The sequence below is a fragment of the Equus przewalskii genome, chromosome 8, assembly GCF_037783145.1.
Source record: "Equus przewalskii isolate Varuska chromosome 8, EquPr2, whole genome shotgun sequence".
Lineage (NCBI taxonomy): Eukaryota > Metazoa > Chordata > Mammalia > Perissodactyla > Equidae > Equus > Equus przewalskii.
In genome coordinates, this window is record NC_091838.1 from 71,823,375 (window position 1) to 71,844,228 (window position 20,854).

A 20,854-nucleotide genomic window follows, 5' to 3' on the forward strand; every position below is an offset into this window, starting at 1 on the left:
AAGCAGCAGACTGCTAGGAAAGAGATGGTGGCAGTTTGGGCTAGGCTGGTTGTCCTAAAGATGAAGACAACCTCAGGTTTGTGATATATTTTGAGTTGACAGAATTTTCTGATTAATTGAATGTGAATGTGAAAAAAAAGAGACAGATCCAAGATAGTATTTTGATTTCTGGCTTGGACCACCCACTAAAAGAATGGCAGCTCCCTTGTCTTCTGGTATTCAAAGTTGTGGCACAGCAGCGCATTTCCCAAAACTGCCTGCAACAATATTTCCATGCTCTTCTAGAACCTTTCCACGACTCCAGACAGAATCTATGCTTCACTACTTTGAACCTGGCCAGGTCTCTGTGACTTCCTTAGCTACTAAAGTATGGGATGGTGTTATAGAAATAATGCTATATGACTCTTGAGGTTAGGTCATAAGGGGTGTTACAGCCTCTGCCTGGTTCTCTCTTGGGATGATCCTCCTCCTCAGAACTCAGCCACCATGCTGTGAAGAAGCCCAGACCACATGGAAAAACCCACTTGGAGAGGAACCAAGGTCCCTGGCCCTCAGAACTAGTTGAGCTTAGCAGCCAGCACCAACTCCCGGCCAAGTGCGAGTGAGCCACCTTGGAAATGGACCATTCAGCCTTTAGTCCAGCTGCCCACCTGATGATGGATGAAGCAGAGACAAGCCTTTCTTGCCAATCTCTTCCCACATTGCAAATTTGTGGAAAAAAATAGTTGGCATTTTTTAAGTCACCAGCTCTTGGGGTTGTTACGTATGCTTGGGGTTGTTTCAAACCATATTTATACCGAGAGGTCTATATTTTATTTTATGAAGCAATAGACAATAAAGATAAACATATGGATAGCTCTGTTTGGGCTTTCTTAACTTTGAGATCCATATTAAACATCCCTTTGGAGATTTCCAATGAACAGATAGATAGTAATGTCTCAAGTGCTAGTGAGTGGTCAGAAGCACAAATGAAAATTTTGGAATCATTGACATATAAATAATTTAAACCCACAAAACTGGATAAGTTTACCAAAATAGAGCTTGTTGATAAGAAAGAAAATAATGTCATTGCTTCTAACATACAATTATTGATTCATTGTGTCCTTGATTTATCTATCCATTCACTCAACAAATATTTTAGGGCCTCCTCTATATCATTAATTCTACTATGTTCTAGGCACGATTTTGCCTATATAGAGTTTACATTTTAACAGTGTTATTTTAACTTTGATTTCACTTAAAATTCATTTTATATAATAAATTAAATCCTATAGACTTTCTTGAGATGTCATTCTAGTTTTCATGTGATTTTTATACAGAGAGGTCTACGCTTGCTCTTTAGACAGTGTGGTCTAGATGTCTAATACGTGTCATGCATGTCTCTACTAAATTTAGAATTAGTTTCCTGGATTGACTCACTCACCTGGGCATAAATGGCCCTTTTGAATGACATCAACCAGGTAGATTTTTATCAGGTAGTTTTCATAGAGACGAGGGGCTTCTTGGAGCTGAGAATATGAGGGATTTGGAAGCCCACAGCTTTCCACAGAGCATCTCCACTTGGAACTGTTTTATATGATGATATTTCTCATGAGTGTTCTCCTTAAAAACATAAAAATCACAGACTTTATTCAATCATCCATCTTTAACTCATAGGTGTGAACTCAAGTCTCATTTGAGGGGAATGAATTCAAGAGGAGCCAGGGATAAATTCCTCAGTAAGTCTTGATCACTCCTAACTGATTGAGAATCATTATTCTTTTTGAACTGCAAGAAGCCTTTAATTGTATGTCATGCTCAGTTATTTCTTAAAACAATTCAGTTTGTTCAGATTTGGTAGATCTCCTGCTGGTTTGAATGCTAAATGTTGAAAATGATAGGTGGAAATAGACGTCGTTACACTTAAAACCATAGAGATAATTAGATAAACAAAACTTATTCTATCTTATTTTTAGCATTTTCCATGGTATATAAGCCCTTTCTTTTGGGTTCCTGAACCCAATTCCAATGTGTTTGGGGAAGCGGGTTTGAGGGGTGTGGGGTTTCCCCACACCAATAAACAATCCTCAGACACCAGCAGAGTGTCAAGAATTTGACTCTATTTTGACACTATTACCTGAAGATAGCATCAGATTCCACAGATAAAGGACATCCTCCAGTTCAAGCACCAATCACATGGCCAGGTTGTTACCTGGTTTGACCAGACTGCCTATAAATCAGAGGTTCCCACAACCCCCTCTTTGGGTTCAATTAATTTGCTAGAGCAGCTCATAGAACTCAGAGAAACATTTTGCTTATTGGATCACCATTTGCTATAAAATGATATAACTCAGGAACAGCCAGATAAAAGAGCTGCATAGGGCAAGATGTATGGGAAGGGCTCAGAGCTTCCATGCCCTCTTCAAGAACACCACTCTCCCAGCATCTCCACTTGTTCACCAACCCAGAAGGTCTCTGAACCCTGACATTTTGGGTATTTGTGGAGGTTTTATTACATAGGCATGATTGATTGAATCATTGGCCATTGGCCATTGATTCAACCTCCAGTCCCTCATCCATCTCGGGAGGTCACGGGGATGGGACTGACAGTTTCAACCCTTCAATCACAAGGTTAGTTCCTCTGGTGACCAGCTTCCATCCTTAGAAGATCTCTGGCTTTCCCAAAGTCACCTCATTAACATAACAAAAGACACCTTTATCACTCTCATCACTTAAGAAATTCTAGGGGCCAGCCCCCATGGCCCAGTGGTTAAGTTCCTGTGCTACCCATCGGAGGCCCAGGGTTTCCTGGTTTGGATCATGTGTGCAGACATGGCATGGCTCATTAGGCCATGCTGAGGTGGTGTCCCATAGCACAACCAGAAGGGCCTACAACTAGAATATACCAATATGTACTGGGGGGTTTTGAGGAGAAGAAAAAGAAAAAAAAATAAAGATGATTAGCAACAGACATTAGCTCAAGTGCCAATGTTAAAAAAAAGAGAAATTCCAAGGGTTTTAGGAGCTCTGTGCCAGAACTAGACAAAGATCATATATATATTTCTTATTATAAATCACAATATCACACACTCTAAGCTCCATAATTTGGCAATGATTTAATACAATTAAACAGCAATTATTTTTTATGACAATTGTTTATTTAGCATTTATTATGCATTAAATTCTTGACACACACTCTCTTTATCAAAACTAACCCTGAATGGTAGAAGGTATTAACCCTCTTTTGCAAATGTAAACTTTGGTGCTCAGAAAACACTGGAGCCAAGATTAAACAAACCAGCGTAGGTCCTTCTGGCTCCAGAGTGAGGGCTCTAAACCACACAATCTCCCACTCTACCATTCTGAAGGAAATCTTGGAGTCTCAGCACCCTTATTCTATTGAAAAGAAACCAAAACACATAGAGATGAAGAGGTTCCTCCCGAGCTACTAAATGTTAGAAGTACGATTCAAATTTAGCTCCATCTTGTTCCAAATCCAGGGCTTTTCTCATTCTCCCACACCACGCCGACCATTTTTTTAAGCCTGGGCACTGTAGGAAGGAGCCATATTCTTCTTTCCAAGCACCACCGACCCATAGAAGAGGACTTCTGCCCTCTTCTAAATATTGAGTCCAAAACTTCTGCTTTTCTCTTTCCCTCTGATGTATTCCCCTCCATAAGAGAAACTAAAGATTTTGAAAGAGTCACTTTGTGACCTCTTTTGGATCTCTTTTATGAGCCCTGTCTGCCTGTAGGCAAGACACTCTCCTCCCTGAGGTAAACTGACTAGTGTAGACTGCAGTTCTGTGAGGAAAATGCTGCATGTCCCACTACTATACCTGTGACTAGGTTGGTGAGTTTAATTCAGCAGGAGAGGAGAAGAAAGTTTTCTTTTGTCCACAGTGCCGAGCTGTACTGCACACTCTAATATTGCTTTGTCAGAAACAATGCTAATTTTTTTTATTCCTGTTTTGTTTTTGTTTCTGTGTTTCAATAAATTCAACATCCAGAGAAAGAAAGGCAATGCCAGGAGTAAAGTAAGGACCTGGGTAGTCATCAGCTATTCACCATTCTCAGAAATGCGTATCTCTCAATATTACACAAAACCCGTGGAAAACTAATTCTTAAGACTCCCACTCTCCCCTTGCAGGTGTGCTGTGGCTCCTAAACTCCTTCTAAAAAGTAATTCTGGAGAGGGGCTATTTAGACAATGCTAGAAACTCCAATACTGAGGACCAGCTGGTTCCTATAAAAATTCCAAAACTTATGGATTAGTTTAACAAATACAAAAGTGCCAGCCAGGATCCAGAGTTTATTGACTAAGGAACCAATTTTTACCTACAAAGCCTGCTGGTTCTGGAATTGACATAATAGCCTGAACCTTTACCTAAGTAGCTCTGCTAGCAAAGCTGAGTATGCTGGAAGAAAGTGTCAGGGATCTGAGGAGGCACTGTATCAATGCCACCACCACTCATTTTAATTTCCATGAAACAGTTGATTTCCTTCAAGCCCAACATAATTCCTTGTAAGGCTCCTGAGCCTGAATGAATGTGCATGACCATTCCACTGCGCACATCCATCTGTCAAAAGAGAAGATGAGGAGCAAGTGAAATTAGACCATGGCTCTCTGGTTTCCCCTAAAAGCTGCCAATGAATGAGAGCATCAGCTGCACCAGATTGGGCCAGCCAGGGCTCTCATCCTTAACTGAACACTCTACACCCAGGCAGTGAGGCACATCCTGTAAATAGGGATGACTCAGCCTCAACAGGTGTCTGATGGCTTTGCCAACCAACCGCCTGTTCCAATGGACTGGAGCAGCACATTCTTGATGGCATGCAAAGACTATGATGAATAGCAGGCTTGTGTCTCTGCACAGAGGGCAGGGATTGGGTTGGGGGCAGGTGTGAAGGGCAGACCCAAGTGCATAAACGCATATTCTCAATCCTAGTAGGATGGACTGCCAACTGGCACATCAACAGACTTTTAGTTTCTAAAACACCCCATGGTGGTTCTCTTCCATGGAACCTCTGAGTAAACACCAACCATCAATGGAACTAGTTATAACAATATCTTACAAATATTCCAGGTTTTAAGCTTTCAAGATACTTACACATTTATTACTCTATAAACAACCTTTCATGTTATGTAAGTCTTGATGTTATGATGTACATACTACAGAGAAATAAACTAAAGCTCAGAAAAAGTGAATTTTCAAAGCCATGTAGCTCATTCAAGAAAGATCAGAGCAGAATCCAGGTCCCTCGATTCTCAGTCCTGTGTTTTTGCAGCCAGCACTGTGGAAATCGCTTGATTCCATGGTGCCAAAGCAATATCTATTAATAAGATCACATGATTTTTTCCTCCACCCCAATTAACAGTGACTTCAATAAACCATTACCGTGTTTCCCGTTCTCAGGTCTAAATCCTGATAGAAGGTCCGTGACGGCTGCGATGATTCCATAATCACCAGAGTCCCAGAATCCTACCATCTTTCTGCTCTGCTATCCTCTATTCCCATTTTTCAACTTATAGATCAAGCTTTTCTACTTCATCTTCAAGCCCATGGCTCAGTTCTGGCCAAAATACTCACATAAATATTCACAAAATATTATGAAGGAGACAGGGGACAGAGAAGAACACATTTCTTTGCCTTACAGATAATTTCTGGGAGTTACCTACATCACTTCTTCCATCCAACTGGGTATCACCTCCATCTCTGCATCCAGCTAAAGGGAAGACTTAGAAATTCAGTCTCTAATTTGGAAAATATGCTCAGTGGGAAGTTTTAGAACTAGGGGAGCCTTGGAATTTGGATTTTGATGAACAACCAGTAGTTGATGGCTCAGCCAGTGTAGCTGCTCAACATGTGTGAAATAAGATGGAAAAGATAACACTGCAAAACATAGGAAAGAAATAGATAGTGAAAGGAACTTCAAAAGGCAGAAATAATAAAGCTAATTTTTACTGAGTGCTTTCAAAGAATGATGGTCTAAAATGAATCTTTATAGGTTTTTATCCTAACTCTCACTTACAAAGTCTCTATGAGGTTGTTACTATTTTCATAACAATATTACCGATAAGGAAACTAAGATATAAGCAAGTTAAGTCAGATGCCCAAGATCTCATAGCAACAGCACTGCAGAGCTGGGATCCATATCAATGTCATCTGACACCAAAACCTTTGTTGTAAAATACTGCCTTACTTTGGCTCCCACTTGATCACATTGAACCTCTCCATGGAAAGGCTCAATATGATTCCTGTTTTATGGATAAAACCACTAGAAGTGAAGAGGCATATTTATGCTCACACAGATAACAAATGGCCAAATGGAGATTTTGACCCAATTCTTTCCATTATGCCATGGTGAATACCGATTCATGTGTTAACAGCCTTAAAATCAATTTACAAAATAATGGTGATAATTAAGAAAGTGAGAGGGAAAAGGTCTAGACAGGGTCCTTCATTTGCTCATTTCTCAATGCAATGATGGCTTTCATCACCTTCATTGTATTTGAGCCGAGCTCAATGGGTAGATCAATATGTTGCTGACATGCTTGGAGCAGATCAATTGTTTTTGACTTGATTGATTATTCAATGATGGAACCATGAAGGGTTCATTTGATCAACCTTGTGAAACCAGACAAAAGAGATTCCTTGGGACCTCTTAAGTATTCTGGCATTATTCAAAATATGGTTCTCATTTATGCATGAGGAGAAACACACAAAAAATCTTCAGAGTAGCGGTGGCGGAGAGAATGAGCAGTTTGGAAGAGTTTCACCTCAAGTTAGTTGCTGCATTTAATTTATTTTCAAATTTGAACTAACACTAAATGTGGCTTTGATAATACTTTGTGCTTTTAAAGGGAATCATGGATATTAAAAAATATAAAAATCACTGATTGATAACATTGATAAAATTTGGCTTTGCTCTTGTTGACTGTAGACCCAAGACACCACCATGTCTCTCAGTGAGTCACATCAGGCATGTGCTCATGGTTCCTTCCCAGGACATGGTTAAAAGAAAACTTGATTCTCAGTGAAACTGCAGTATTTTGCTAAGCGATCATCTTTTGGCAAGACAAAGGATAACCACTATGTTGAGTCCCAGCAGTGTATACTTCAGTTTATCTAACATTGTCTCATTTGATTGTCAGAGCATCCCTGTGGCGTAAGTTATAATCCCCATTTTACAGATAAGAATATGGAGCTTCAGAGGTGTTGTCCAATATCACAAAACTTTTCACGAGTTAGCACTGTTTCTCACTCTCCAGGATAAGAACAGAGTCTCTTTTGATATTCTAGGACAGATAATTCAGCAAGGAAATGAAACAATATTGTTGAACCAGAGAGAGTAATATAAACTGTAGAATGAACACAAAGGAAACACTATACTTTCAAGGTGCTTCTTATAGGGAGACAGTTTAACTTTTACAACCTTTAAAAATTACATGCGTGATTATTTGGCACATGGGTGTGTCAGTTGGTGAGAGCACGTCATAGAAGACAAGTGTTTAGCTGACAATTGCTTTCCAGACAGAATGTTTGCAATATAACTTATGTGTTTGTAACGTACTGGTTACAAATTAGTCTATCCACTTTGTTAGAGCACTAACAAAAAATTGTCTAGTCGTACAAGCTAGCTTCCTCTCCCTTTCTTAGCATTATTGCTTTGTGTATTTTAATTCAATTCAGTAGGTGCCAACAAACACCTATTATGTGCTAGGCCTTGTCCTATATAGATGAGATTTGATCTCCGACGTCAAAGGACTTCCAGTTATATTACTCATGGTTATCACTGTTTAAAATATTGATGTTGAAAATTGGTGCTGAAATGTTGCTTTTATTTATTTTTTTCTTACTCAAGTAGTTTGTATTCAACACAGACAATTTTGCAAAATAAAGATAAGTACACTGAAAACAAACGCACACTGTGAATCTCATCGTAGAAAGATCATCGCTCTCACCTCATTAAAAACACTAGCATTCATATACATTTATTGAGGGCTTATTATGTATAAATCAGTTTTTCAGCCACAGCACTACTGATATTTGGGGCCAGATAATTCTTTGTGATGAGGCTTTCCTGTGCATCATAGAATGTTTCACAGCATCCTCAGCTTCTCCCCGTTAGATGCCAGTAGCACCATCCGTCTCTATCACCAGTTGTAACAACAAAATGTCTCCAGATGCCAAATGTCCCCTGGGGTCCAAAATTGCCCCTGGTTGAAAACCACTGTGCTAAAATGTATTAAACACACCATTTCATCAGAACAGCACCAAGAGGTAACTTATTTTTATCTCATTTTACAGCCAAGGAAACTGATGGTCAGAAAGGCTAAATGACTTGAGCTTTCCAGCTATGAAATAGAAGAGCAGAGATTTAAATACAGCCGTGACTGCCTTCAAATCTCTTTCTCTCTCTCCCTCCTTTTCTCCCTCTTGCATTTAGACGAATAAAATAGTAAGACATACTACCATGAAACATGCTTTTCTCAACGTTTAACAATATATCATTTGCATATTTCTATGTAAGTAAATATAGATCTAAATCATTATATTTAACAATGACATGATATTCACCTCTGGGGATGCCCATTAATAATTTAGCCAGGTCTTCATTGTTGAACATTTATGCTGCTTCTCACTTTCAAGTATTACAAATAATACTCTAAGGAGCATTCTTCAATATTGATCTGTGCATACCACATTTCTTTTAAATGTTCCAGTAATTGGAATTTCGGCAAAGAATTCATTATTCCACACAGGACATTTCTCATTGGGAGAGGTGATCCTGCTAATTCTTCTACCATGACAAATAACAGCCAGAAACCAGGATTATCCCAGGAAAACTGGTTTGTATTAGCATCCAAGTTTCAGCCACTTTTCCAAAATTAGCACATATTAGCAAGATTTTTTTCTGTTATTTAGATTTGTTTTTCTCTCCAAAGAGATCACAAAATTTTCCATAAATTCATCAAGATCTTCCCAAGAAATGGAACAATTTCTGCCCAAATAAGGAATGTGGGAATCTGAACTATAATTTTTAAGCTCCAGGCACACAGTTGATGACATAATTGAATACTTCTTCCTTTCAGAAGTATCCAGAGATTTTCTGCCTGGGACTGAGTGACTTTACATATCTTATTTACATTTTAAAATTTCCCTATTCTTTTGGGAACTATAGCTCTGTTTTTAATAGTCATTTATTCTATTCGATAATTATTGAATACTCTGTACCAGACAGCATGCCAGATGCTGAAGATACAAATATCCCCCAAATTCACCACGTCTTAGTAGTCCATGTATAAAACAGAGTTTTAACACATAAATCATTAAGTTTTCCTGATTTTATAGCAGTCTATTCACACAGGACCTCAGTTCTTGGAGTTTACATTCCTCTGTCGTCTTTGCACCCATTCCTCCTGCTGCAAGGATGTCCTACCTCTCCACGCTGCCTCCACTGTCATCCTGCTAAAAGACTACGTCTCTTCATTCAAAATCCAGGTCAAGCATTGCCTATTTTATGAAGCCTTCAGTGTCCCCCTAAGCACTCCTTTTCTGTGCCCCAATCTGGACAACACCTCCGCTAAGGCAACTTACAACACCTTTTGTAATTACTTACTTATTATTTACCTTTCAGACAGAATGTGTGTTCCCTGAAGAGCACGCATAGCAATTTTCAACTTTGTGTCCCAAGAGCCTAGCAAGGTGTCTAGCAAATGACAGGTACTCAGTAAATTCTTACTGAATAAATGGCAGGAGAGGAGAAGAAGGGCAATGTGTGAGTATTCTTGACCTTGCTTATATAATGTCTCCTAAATTTCCCGAGAGGATAATTCATCCAGGAGTGGCAGGGCCAGTACTAAGAGAACTCACGTGCTGGTAGGACTATCCTACACTTCTCCTAGGAGGAACTAAATCATGATGCCCCAGAGGACATGCAGATTGATATAGTCCATCCAGTGGCATGGACTGGAAATTAAAAGTGGGCACGAGAGCTCAAGACAGTCTCCATGCTGGTCATCACATAGTTTTGGATTTCCAGAGGGGCCTATTTGAATAATACCTGGGAAACCAAGAAGACTTGTGTGGTTAAGAGAGAAGGAACAAGCAGAAATCGGGTAAGCAAATGCCGATCAAAGTCCAACCTTCACAAGTGCTGTAATTATCATCTTACTTGTCTATTTTGCCTGCAAGAATGTAAAAAGCTTGAGGGTTAGGACCATGTAATCCATTCGTTTATTTAACTTTAGGGTTTTCCCTGGTGTCTGATATACAGTAGCTCCTATTTAATGGTTGTTGAGGTACATAACAGGCTTTATTCCCCACAGGAATTTTCAGGAAATACATAGTGACAGGAGCAAAAGCTTCCATGGGCACTCTAGATGCTTTCAAGAGAGAAAAGTCTTACCTGCAATCATCTTATTGAAAAATAACTTAGTTCCAGTGATGGGCTAAAGCTAGCTTGTATCAGCTTGTAAGAGCTGATTGTTAAATGTCAAGGAATTTTGTTGTCAGTTGTTAACATCTTGGTATCTTGAAATTGGTCATGGGGGAGCACTTACACATAGGGGGAGAATTTGGCAAATGCTACAAATCAGGGTCTTCTCACCAGCCCCTGCCCCCAGATAGCCAGTTTCCTATCACACTACTTCTAGTTCTAAGCCCCAGACTCCAGCTTTAGCTCTTAAATAACCCTCTACTGGTTGCAAATCTTTAGTAGCTACCGCTAAAGAAAACCTGTAGCGGTATCGACAAACCGTTCAGGAAAAGAGAAAGGAAAGAAAGTTATTTCTTAAGTTGGGTTTCATGCAGTGACTCTAAATAGCATTCATGCAATTTAGGAGACATAGGTAAAGAATAGTATTTGAACCAAGAATCTCTTTTAAGGCAAGTTATTTATTAGCTCTAAGGCCTGGTTTCCACATCTGGAAGTGGGGCTAAATAACTTAACTACTTCAACTGTTAGAAATGGCTGCCTGTGAGTCTTAAACAAGATAATGTACACAATAAGAAAATAACAACCATTTCTTGAACACATACCACTTGAGCACATATGAATTGATGTTGTTTCAAGACCCCAAGTCGTTATCTGAAGCCCATAGGGCTAGATTAATTTTGTATTCAGAGATTTTAAATTTTTAGGAAGGTAATATAATTCAATATTGTGTGTGTGTGTGTGTGTGTGTGTTAACTACCCCAGAGGGATCCTGGGGCAGCTATCTGGAACCAAATATGTTAATTTTTCTTCAGCAAAATCCATGAAGATTCACTCTAAATGAGAATAAGAAATATTATAAATAGCCTCAAGTTGGTTCAGGTTAGATACAGTCATCAGATGAGTCTGCATTGAATTACAAAAATACTTTCAGGTTTCAGAGCCATTTGGATTTTGAATTGTGACTGGATTTGGACCTGTGTTATCAATATTGCTGCTGGTTGGCCGTGCCCATTGGAATGATTTCATACCAATATTGTTTTCTGGGGAGTTCTGACTCCAAAGAGACAAATATGTTTTTCCCTTAAAGTACCAATAAGGTCCAGATACTTTAGCTTTGTCTCCCATACTAGCTTTCACACCCTGAATTGATATAAATACTCTTTGTGAAATCACATTGATCTTTTAATGAACTGCTGCTGTCAAATGCATTGCCAGTCTGTGCTATAGAGTATTTGGAAAAAGTGTCATCAACCTAAACTCTCTCACAAAATTTCCTCCTCCCTTTTAGATATTTTCTCTTCAAGGAACAAGTTTTTACATTATGGGCCTCTCTTATGGCCCAAAAGTATAAAAATATGAGTCTACATTTATATTCCAATTACTCCAAAAGTTGAAGTGACTTTTTGCTCCTTGTTTCAATGAGAGAATGTTTCACCACTAATTATGAACTTTAAATGAACAAGCTTCTCTTTCACCGAAGAGACAACAGCCCAAATTTCTACATTCTGATTCTACAAGGCACGATGTTCTGTTTTATGGTTTCTTAACAGGATAATGGCTTGGACATTTCTAGAGCGGATGTGATTATATTTGTTGATTGGGTTTGTTAAAAATGCATTCACATTTGGCTTCTGCTAACATGAACATAAAATACATCACAGACATTAAAGATCCCAGATAGTCTGCCCATTAGGACATTAAGAAGCAGACTGATTTAAGAGATGTGTACTTTGTACCTTACAGGCAAAAGCACTCAAACTTCTTTGGATTAACTGAATGTAATGGACTACAGACATTAGACCCTTCTAGGCAGACAGCTTTTCCCCTTGGTTCTCTAGACTAATAACGAGAACAAAGGCAACAACAACTAAAAGCTAAGTATCTAACCACCATTTATACAACGACTTCTGCTCCCTATTGATGTGTCAGGCACTTAGTTAAGCACTTGACACATTCCTCTTTTTAATTGGCTTGACAACTCTTACAACCAACTATGATTAGCCTTTTGCATAGATGGGGAAACTGAGGCTTAGCTGTTTAAAAGCAGGAGACCTCTAAATGAGGAAGCATTTATTGAAATGGAAGAGACAGAGAAAAAAGGGAACTAATATTAAATCAACACTTACTATGTTCCAGACATTTTATAGAGATGGTGTCAATTGGTACTCAAGCAGCTCAGAAAATAGATAAGCGTACTCCACAAGTGTAGACTGAATTTTGGAGAGATTAAGTACATCAAAATTACAAATGTAGTCAAGAGCAAAGATCGGATTCAAATCCTTAAGTGTGACTCCAGGGCCCAGAGCCTTTCATTGCTACATAATGCTGTCTGTCAGTTGGGTGCATTGGTGCAATTAATAATCTCTGCCTTCTGGTAGCTCACGATCTACGTTAGGAGATAATTTGTATACACATGACTAATACTATAGTGAAGACACAATTACTTAAAGTCTGTTCAAATGTGTATTTGAGACTTTTATGGGAAGATGCTTCTCCTTGTTTCTTTCCGTTTGTGGGGAGATCAGTTGGCATGCTACTTTGGACCCCTCTGTACCTTCTTACATCTGGTTGGTGAGCTTATAAGGGAAAAGGGAAGGCAAGCATAGTGCAGCCCATTAGTTTTTCTCTTTTTGGGATGAGGCCTCCTCATAGAGAGCCTGCGTTATATTCTGCGCCTCCATCCTATAGCCTTTACCTACTGCCTATGACTAGGGAGGGGCAAGTAAGTCTGTCTAATTCTGGAGTTCAGGATTTGGGTGCTCATTTGCTCACAGATAACAGCCCAACTCTCCAACATCAGCTTTATGAATAACAAAGGTGATGTTTTGGACCTACATCTAATTCATTCCCTTGTCTTATTTCTCTTGGTTTGGTACTATCAAGACAAGCGCTAGTTATTGGATTCCCTTGAATCCAACAGAGACCATAAAAGTCTCAGAAGCCTCAGAAAATGAAGTTCCATGTTAAATAAAGTAATGGGAAAAACCTTTATAGAAATTAAGATATCCAAACTGGACCTTGGAAATGGGTTGGTATCGGGAGTCACGTGGTCTCTCCATTTTATAGAACATTGCAAAGCATGAACTCTCATCAGAAACGAAAGGACGTGGCTTTGGAATAACACAGTCATACTTTTAAACCTCAGCTCAGGTAGGACAATTCAGTCACACATGTCAGAATTATGATTCAATTTCTTAATCTGTAAGACGAAATAGTTCAATCTTTCAAAAAGTATATGCCTATATCTACTGCATATATAATATTTACACTTACAATAATACATGTAAATATAAATATATGTAAATTGATATTGATATATTCAAGTGAAATTCCTACAATACAGTACCTCATCAACTATTCTCATATTCCTCTTTTATAATATAAACTTTTTTCGAACAGTTTTAGGTTAATAGAAAAATGACAAAGATATTCCAGAAAGTTCCTATTTACCCGTCATCCAGTATCTCCCGTAATTAACACCTTACCTCACCATGATACATCTGTCAAAAGTCAGAAAATGACATTGCTGCATTACTCTTACTAAACTCTAAACTTGATCTGCATTTTACCAGTTTTTCGTTTAATGTCATCTTTCTGTTCAAGGATCCAATCCAGGGTACCACATTACATTTAGCTGTCACATCTCCTGATTCTCCTCTATGTTGTGGAAGTTTCTCAGTGTTTCCTTGTTTTTTACGCTCTTGTCAATCTTGAGGAATATGTCCCTTCTTTTTAAGACGCAATATATCATAGTTACCACAGAGAGCTTGGAGTTAGACTAACACATCCATTATAATTCTATCACTTACTACTCTGTGAGCAAGAGAAAGTCATTTTGGCCTCAGTTTCCTCAACTGTGAAATGGGAATAATGATACCTAACTCACAAAGTTGTTGTAAGATTATAAAATACTAAATGCATTAGTTATGGTTCTTCAAGAAACAGAACCTAGGTTGCATGTACATATACACGTTATAAGGAATTGGCTCATGGGATTGTGGAGTCTGGCAAGTCTCAAGATCTGCAGGGTGAGTTGGCAACCTGAAGACCCAGGAGAGTTGATGGTGAGCTCCCTCCTGAAGCTCGGCAGGTTCAAGACCCATGAAGAGCCAATGTTTCAGTTTGAGTTCAACGGCAGAAAAAAGCCAATGTCCTTGTTCAAAGACAGTCAAACAGGGAGAACCCTCTCTAACTCAGACGAGGGTCAGCCTTTTTGTTTCATTCAAGCCTTCAACTGATTGGCTGAGGCTCACCCACATTAGGGAGGGCAATCTGTGTTACTCAGTCTACTAGTTTAAAAGTTAATCTCACCCAAAAACACCTAATGTTTGACCAAATATTTGGACACCCCGATGCCCACTCAAGCTGACACATAAAATTAGCTATTATACAAAGTAAAAGGCCCCATAGCCACAGGGCATTCCAGAAACAGTAGCTATTATGATTACGTTAAGATGACTGTCAGAAGGCATTCAAGGCTTCTTTTTCCTCTTTATCAATCTCCAGTCACAGGGTTAAACCAAGGCCTTGGACACCGCTGAGCAGGCTGCCATTTTCAAAAAGAGCTTAAATTGTCATGATAGGGGAAAAATACAAGGAAAGAAAAACCCTTGATAAGCAAAAGGAAGAGACACCAAGGGTGAGAAGCCAAGACCTGTCTGGTCTGAGGACTGTTAGAATCTGTTTTCTTCTGGCTCCTCCCAGAAAAGGACTTGTAGTTACTTGGGCTGACAGGGATCTGGGCTGGTGAGAGACTGTTAGGGCCCCCTCCCTTCTCAGCATTCCCACCTGAACAGAAAGAAGACTCTCTGGTATAGGCCATTCAGTGCATTGTTCACTCAATCTGAGGCTTCTATTGCTGAAATGCCAAAAGAAATACATACAATAATAACAATATAATAACACAATATAATAATAATAATAGTAATATAACAATATAATAATAATATATAACAATATGATAATAAAAGAAATATAATAATAATAACAACAATAAATATCAATAATAACTTACATTTATTTGGTGTTTACTATTCCCAGGTACTATTTTAAGCACTATGATGCCATTTAAATTTCAGAAAAATGATTGCGAAGTAGATACTATTATTATCTCTATTTTGCGTTTGGGAAAACTAAGGCTTAGAAAAGATCCTACCATTTTAACTATTAATGAAAGACCGCTAACATTTATTCAGTGCTTCCTATAGATGAAACATTGTCCCAAACACTTTAGGTGGATCTCTGATAGAATCTTCACAGCAAATTTATTTGATATAAAGTCTCATCAATGAACTCCCTTGTACAGATTAGAAAATTGACTCTTAAGAGACATCTTGTCCGAGACCTCAGACTCCAAAAGGGAGATGCTTGGATTATAGGTTGAGTCTCTGTGACTTTGGGACTTCGACTCTTGGTCCTTGAACCCCCCAGCCTTCTCTATCTTTGCTAAGAGTATGGGTGGAAGAACGGACAAACAGACTGGAGCTGGGAGACCTGGATTCTCAGGCCAGATCTGATATTAATATCCTGGGACACCTTGAATAAGTCACTTCTTATCTGAGTCTCAGTTTCTTCTCAGTAAACTGAGCAGGTCCCTCCCTGCTTCCAGTACAAGATGTGTCATATAATGTAAGGACCACAGAGTTTGGGGTCAAACAGACCTGGGTGTGAATCCCAGCATCCCTCTTTCCCCACTTAAAAACTCTACAGTCTTGAGCAGTTTATTTAATCGACCTATTCTCATTCATTTGTTCAAACCTATAAATTAGCACCTATTTTGTGCTAGAGGTGATGTATTTCTTTGAAGAACACATGTATCACATCCATGCCTTCTTGGATTTTATGTCTAGTGGAAGAGAGAGAGAAATGCTCACATTTTCCTCCTGAAAAAAATTAAGGCCAATCATGCCTACATCACAGAGAAGCTTGATAAGATTCAGTAAAAATACATGCCCCAAGCATGCTGCCTCGCACCCGGCACTTATGGTGCCTTTCTAGTAATAGTTGAATGAGGTCTCAGAGTGTGTTGCATGGGAGAAATGCTTGGAATTTTTTCCTCAGTTATTGCTTTCTATTGTATGGTCTGGGAGGTTTTTTCACCTCCTCAGTCCTCACATAGGTGATCCCATGACTGAGTTGATTCTCTTTATTTTCACAAAACACTGCCTGAAGTCCAGAGGGACCCAAGGGTTGAAACGAAGAAGATGTATGCTAGCTTCTGCAGGACAGGGCTCCAAGGGCCACCAAGGGGCCTTGAGAAGATGTGGGCTATTGTGGCCAAAGAAGGCAGGAAACGCTTCATGCACGGGCTGGAACTGGAAGGGCAGTGAACAGCAGAGTCATGGTTAAATTTCACAGAGGACTAGGAGGCAGATGAATAGGATGGACAGATGAAAAGATACCTTTCCCACCACCCGCTGGCTGGGTGATCTTAGGCAAATCACTGCTCCCTGAGCTTCCGTTTCCTCCTTGGTGCCCTTTGAGCACTTGGTGCTCACCTTTGTTGTAGCACCTGTCATTTTATGTTGTATTCATTCTTTCCAGTTGGCTCACTTCTGTGCATATCCATGGTCTCTACCCTAGTCCAACTATTGTCACTTCTGACTTGAACTATATCAAAACCCTCCTACACACAAAAAATGTTTCCACCTTGGCCCCCTCTGATCTGTACGCTGTAATGTAGACATAGTCATCATCACAGATTGCAAATATGATCTCATAACCCTTCCTTGTCACCCTTTAATGGCTTCCCACGGTTCTTTTTTGTTTTATTTACTTATTTATTTATTTTTAAAAATTGGCCCTGAGCTAACATCTGCTGCCAATCTTTTTTCTTTCTTTTTCTTCTTCTCCCCAAAGCGCCTCAGTACATAACTGTATATTCTAGTTGCAGGTCCTTCTAGTTTTGCTATGTGGGTTGCCACCTCAGCATGGCTTGATGAGCCATGCTGGGTCCGCACCCAGGATTTGAGCCACTGAAACCCTAGGCCACTGAAGCAAAGTGAAGGAACTTAACAACTTGGCCACGGGGCCAGGTCCTCCACTGTTCTTGACATAACTAACAAAATTGTTAGCATGACTTCTGAGCCTTCTCCAGGCTTTTCTCACTCCACTCTTCTTATTCCCTGAACTACAGCCACACTGTCTTCCTCTCATTTTCTCCTGACTCCAGAGCCCTTAGCCAGTCTGTCCCTTCTACCCGGAATGCCTTTCCTGATTCACCATCTTTTGGTCAGTTGCCTTCGCTCAGTCTTCATATATTAGCCCAAATGTCGCTTCTAAAGAAAGACTTTTCCTGATCCTTAAGACTAGATGAGGGTCCTTGTTTCCTTCACAGATTTATCACAGTTTGTCATTTTAGAGGTATATTTTTTTGTGTTAATATTCCAAAACATCTATCTCTCTCATTTGACTGTTAGCTTCATGAGCACGGGAGTGCACAGTTTATTATTTTATCCTTATCATCAGCACAATACCTACTACATAGCTAAGTGTTAAATAAACATTTCTCGAATGAATAAATGAATGAAGAAAGAAATGAATGAACTTATCTGGCTCCTCTATTGGAAATGGGGGACCAGGCCTTTACTATTATGGGCCCAGCACCTAGTAAAGTATCTGGAATTAACAAGAATTTTTCTACAAGTGTGTGCTGAAACATGGCACTTCATGGTCAGTTGTACTGGATGATCTGAAAGTTTTCCCAAATAGCATGTTTCTGTGACACTCCGTCTCTCTGTCCTCCATCTCTTTTAATGACAACAAGTTGTCTGTGTCACATCATGTTTTTGCACCATCTATTCACAATTAAACCAAAACCCAAAGCTCTGGACCAAGCCTTTTTATTTTCAATAAAGTTTAAGATGCTTGATGGATCTACACTGTGTCCACAACCCTCACCACCATTTGTCTTTCTTGTTAATCAAGGACACATGTCTGCTGACTTCAGTGGGGCCTCCAGTGCTCCCTGAGCTACTGGGATGAGAGAAAGTCAGCACTTGGGTAGTCCAAGAAAAACAGGGCCAGAGAGATGGTGAAATGTTAATTGAAGTAAAGCACGTGCAAGGGGATGTAGGCTCACGCACATGAGAGGAGCAGGAAACAGACGTTTTGGCCTGGGGTATTTTATAGGCTGTGTGCTCACAATCTATCCTCTGAAGGGTGCCCAGAGAGACCCCTCAAGAAAGCGCCTTCTCCAGAAAGCACCCAGTGAACTCTGATGTGGAGAAGTCAGCCTGCTAGTCTACTGACTTAATTCCCCATTCTCTTTGAAAGCACCATGCTGCAGGAGAGCATTCTTTCTTGGTTTTTTTTGAGGAAGGTTGGCCCTGAGCTAACATCTGTGCCCATCTTCCTCTACTTTCTATGTGGAACGCCACCACAGCATGGCTTGAGCTGCGGTGGCTAGGTCCATGCCTGGGATCTCAACTGGCGAAGTCCAGGCCGCCAAAGCAGGGCATGTGAACTTAACCATGGAGCCACCAGGCCAGCCCCCAGAGAGCAGTCTTTAGAAATAAAACTGTCCTGTGGAAAACAGGGAGAGAATTCAGGAGTCCTGAGGATAAAGGCTTAAAGAGACTACCTCTCCATTTGGCTGATGAGCTGAAAATTGAGATGGCCTTTTATTTTTCACTTGGAAACTTTTGAAGACAACCCTCACCCAAAGTCTCTGCATAATTAACACCTGCTGTTTGCATGGTTGTTCGAAGATTTTAAAGAAACTCTTACATATATTTCCTTCAGCAAATCCCCAGAACACCATGAAACTATTACCGTTCCCATTTTATGCAACAGGAAACTAGGACAAGGGGCTCTGCCAAAGTCTGGCTGCTACTAAGTGGAAGAGCTGGGAACTGAGAACAGAATCTGGATACCCTGCAGTAAAACCCATTGTTTCATTTTGTTTATTTTTTCCCCTATGATCCTACACTGCCCATCCTACAGCATCCCCTTTAGCGTGATCCTGTGAATGAATCAAATGTGCTCAGAAGCCTGATGATTCTTTCAAAGATCTCAACTTGTGCTCTTAACTAGGAGGAAATATAAGTAGTCTTCATATATGAACGGAGATCTGAGAAATTAGTGGCTGTCAGGCTTCATTTCTGCAGAGCGATGTTGACGGATGTCTCTTCTCTGTGGTCCCTGCTGCTGTCCCCATTCAGGCCTGCAGCTCATGGCATCAGGACAACTTCAGACATCTCCTAACTACTGTCCTGCCACAAGTTTTGCCTCCCTCATCTCTGCCAACCCAGATATGCCCTGTTAAGGTCAGAGTGGCATTTCTAAAATGTAAATTTAGATCACATCCCTTTCCTTCTTAAAATTCTTTGGTGGCTTCCCATCACCTCCAGCATAGAATGCAAACTCCTCAGTAAGGCAATTATAGCTCTTCTTGAAACCTGTCTGTTCCTGCATGATTCCTTCATTTGCGAAACTAACATTTACTGAGAACCTGTGGACTGGCGTGCAGCACTGGGGAAATGTACATGAGTAGGGCTGGCTTTCGAAAACTGCCCAGTCTGGAACGGGGTTTCGGATATGCTGGGTTTTATATTCTGACCACCATGAGGTTCCTCCTTTCCAAATCTCTGCATGAGTTTGTATTATTCCCACTCTCTAGAATATCTACTACAGAACCCACACAAATGTTCCCTAACCACCGGTCACAATTTTCTGCCTAGTGAATACATCCGTAAGGCAAATTCAAGTTGTTACCTGCTTTTCTCTGACAAGCCTTTTACAACTCTCAAGAGGTTAGTTTGTTCCACTTTATTTACCTTAATTAGAGCACACACTGCCTTGTATTATAATTATTTGTGCGAACTTCCTTGTCTCCAAAGCCACTGTGACCACCGTGATGGTAGATACCCTCCTTTCTCTATTCTCATGTGCCTAGCACAGAGCAAGGCGCCAGCTGCAAGCTACTGAGCTCCTTAATGACACAGCTTGCCTGGCTTCTTGCCTCATGATTTAGGCATTGTTCTGGCAACACCGGCTGCAAAACGACCCCCCACCACCCAGCCCCAGATTTCTCTTCAGCCTTCCCCTGCATGTCCAACACTTGGGTTTATGTTCCAGAACAATCTGTGGCCATCTGTCCTTCTTCATTCTTTGGAGGCAATCCTTCCACAGAAGGGTTGCTTTGCTCTGTGTAGTGTCAGCTGGCACCTAGCCCACTGCCAGGCCCATAGCAAGATCTCCAGGAACAGCTGTTGCTTTCAGAAGATGATGAGGGTTTGTTAAAATTGCTGAGAGTACATAACTACTATCCTTTGTCATATACATATATATAAAATATATGTACATTTCTATTACTATAGATAATTTAATATGTATTACTTTTACATATGATATACGTATATATTACAAATATGTATATTACAAAATATATATGTATATATTCTTTTTTTCCGAGGAAGATTAGCCCTGAGCT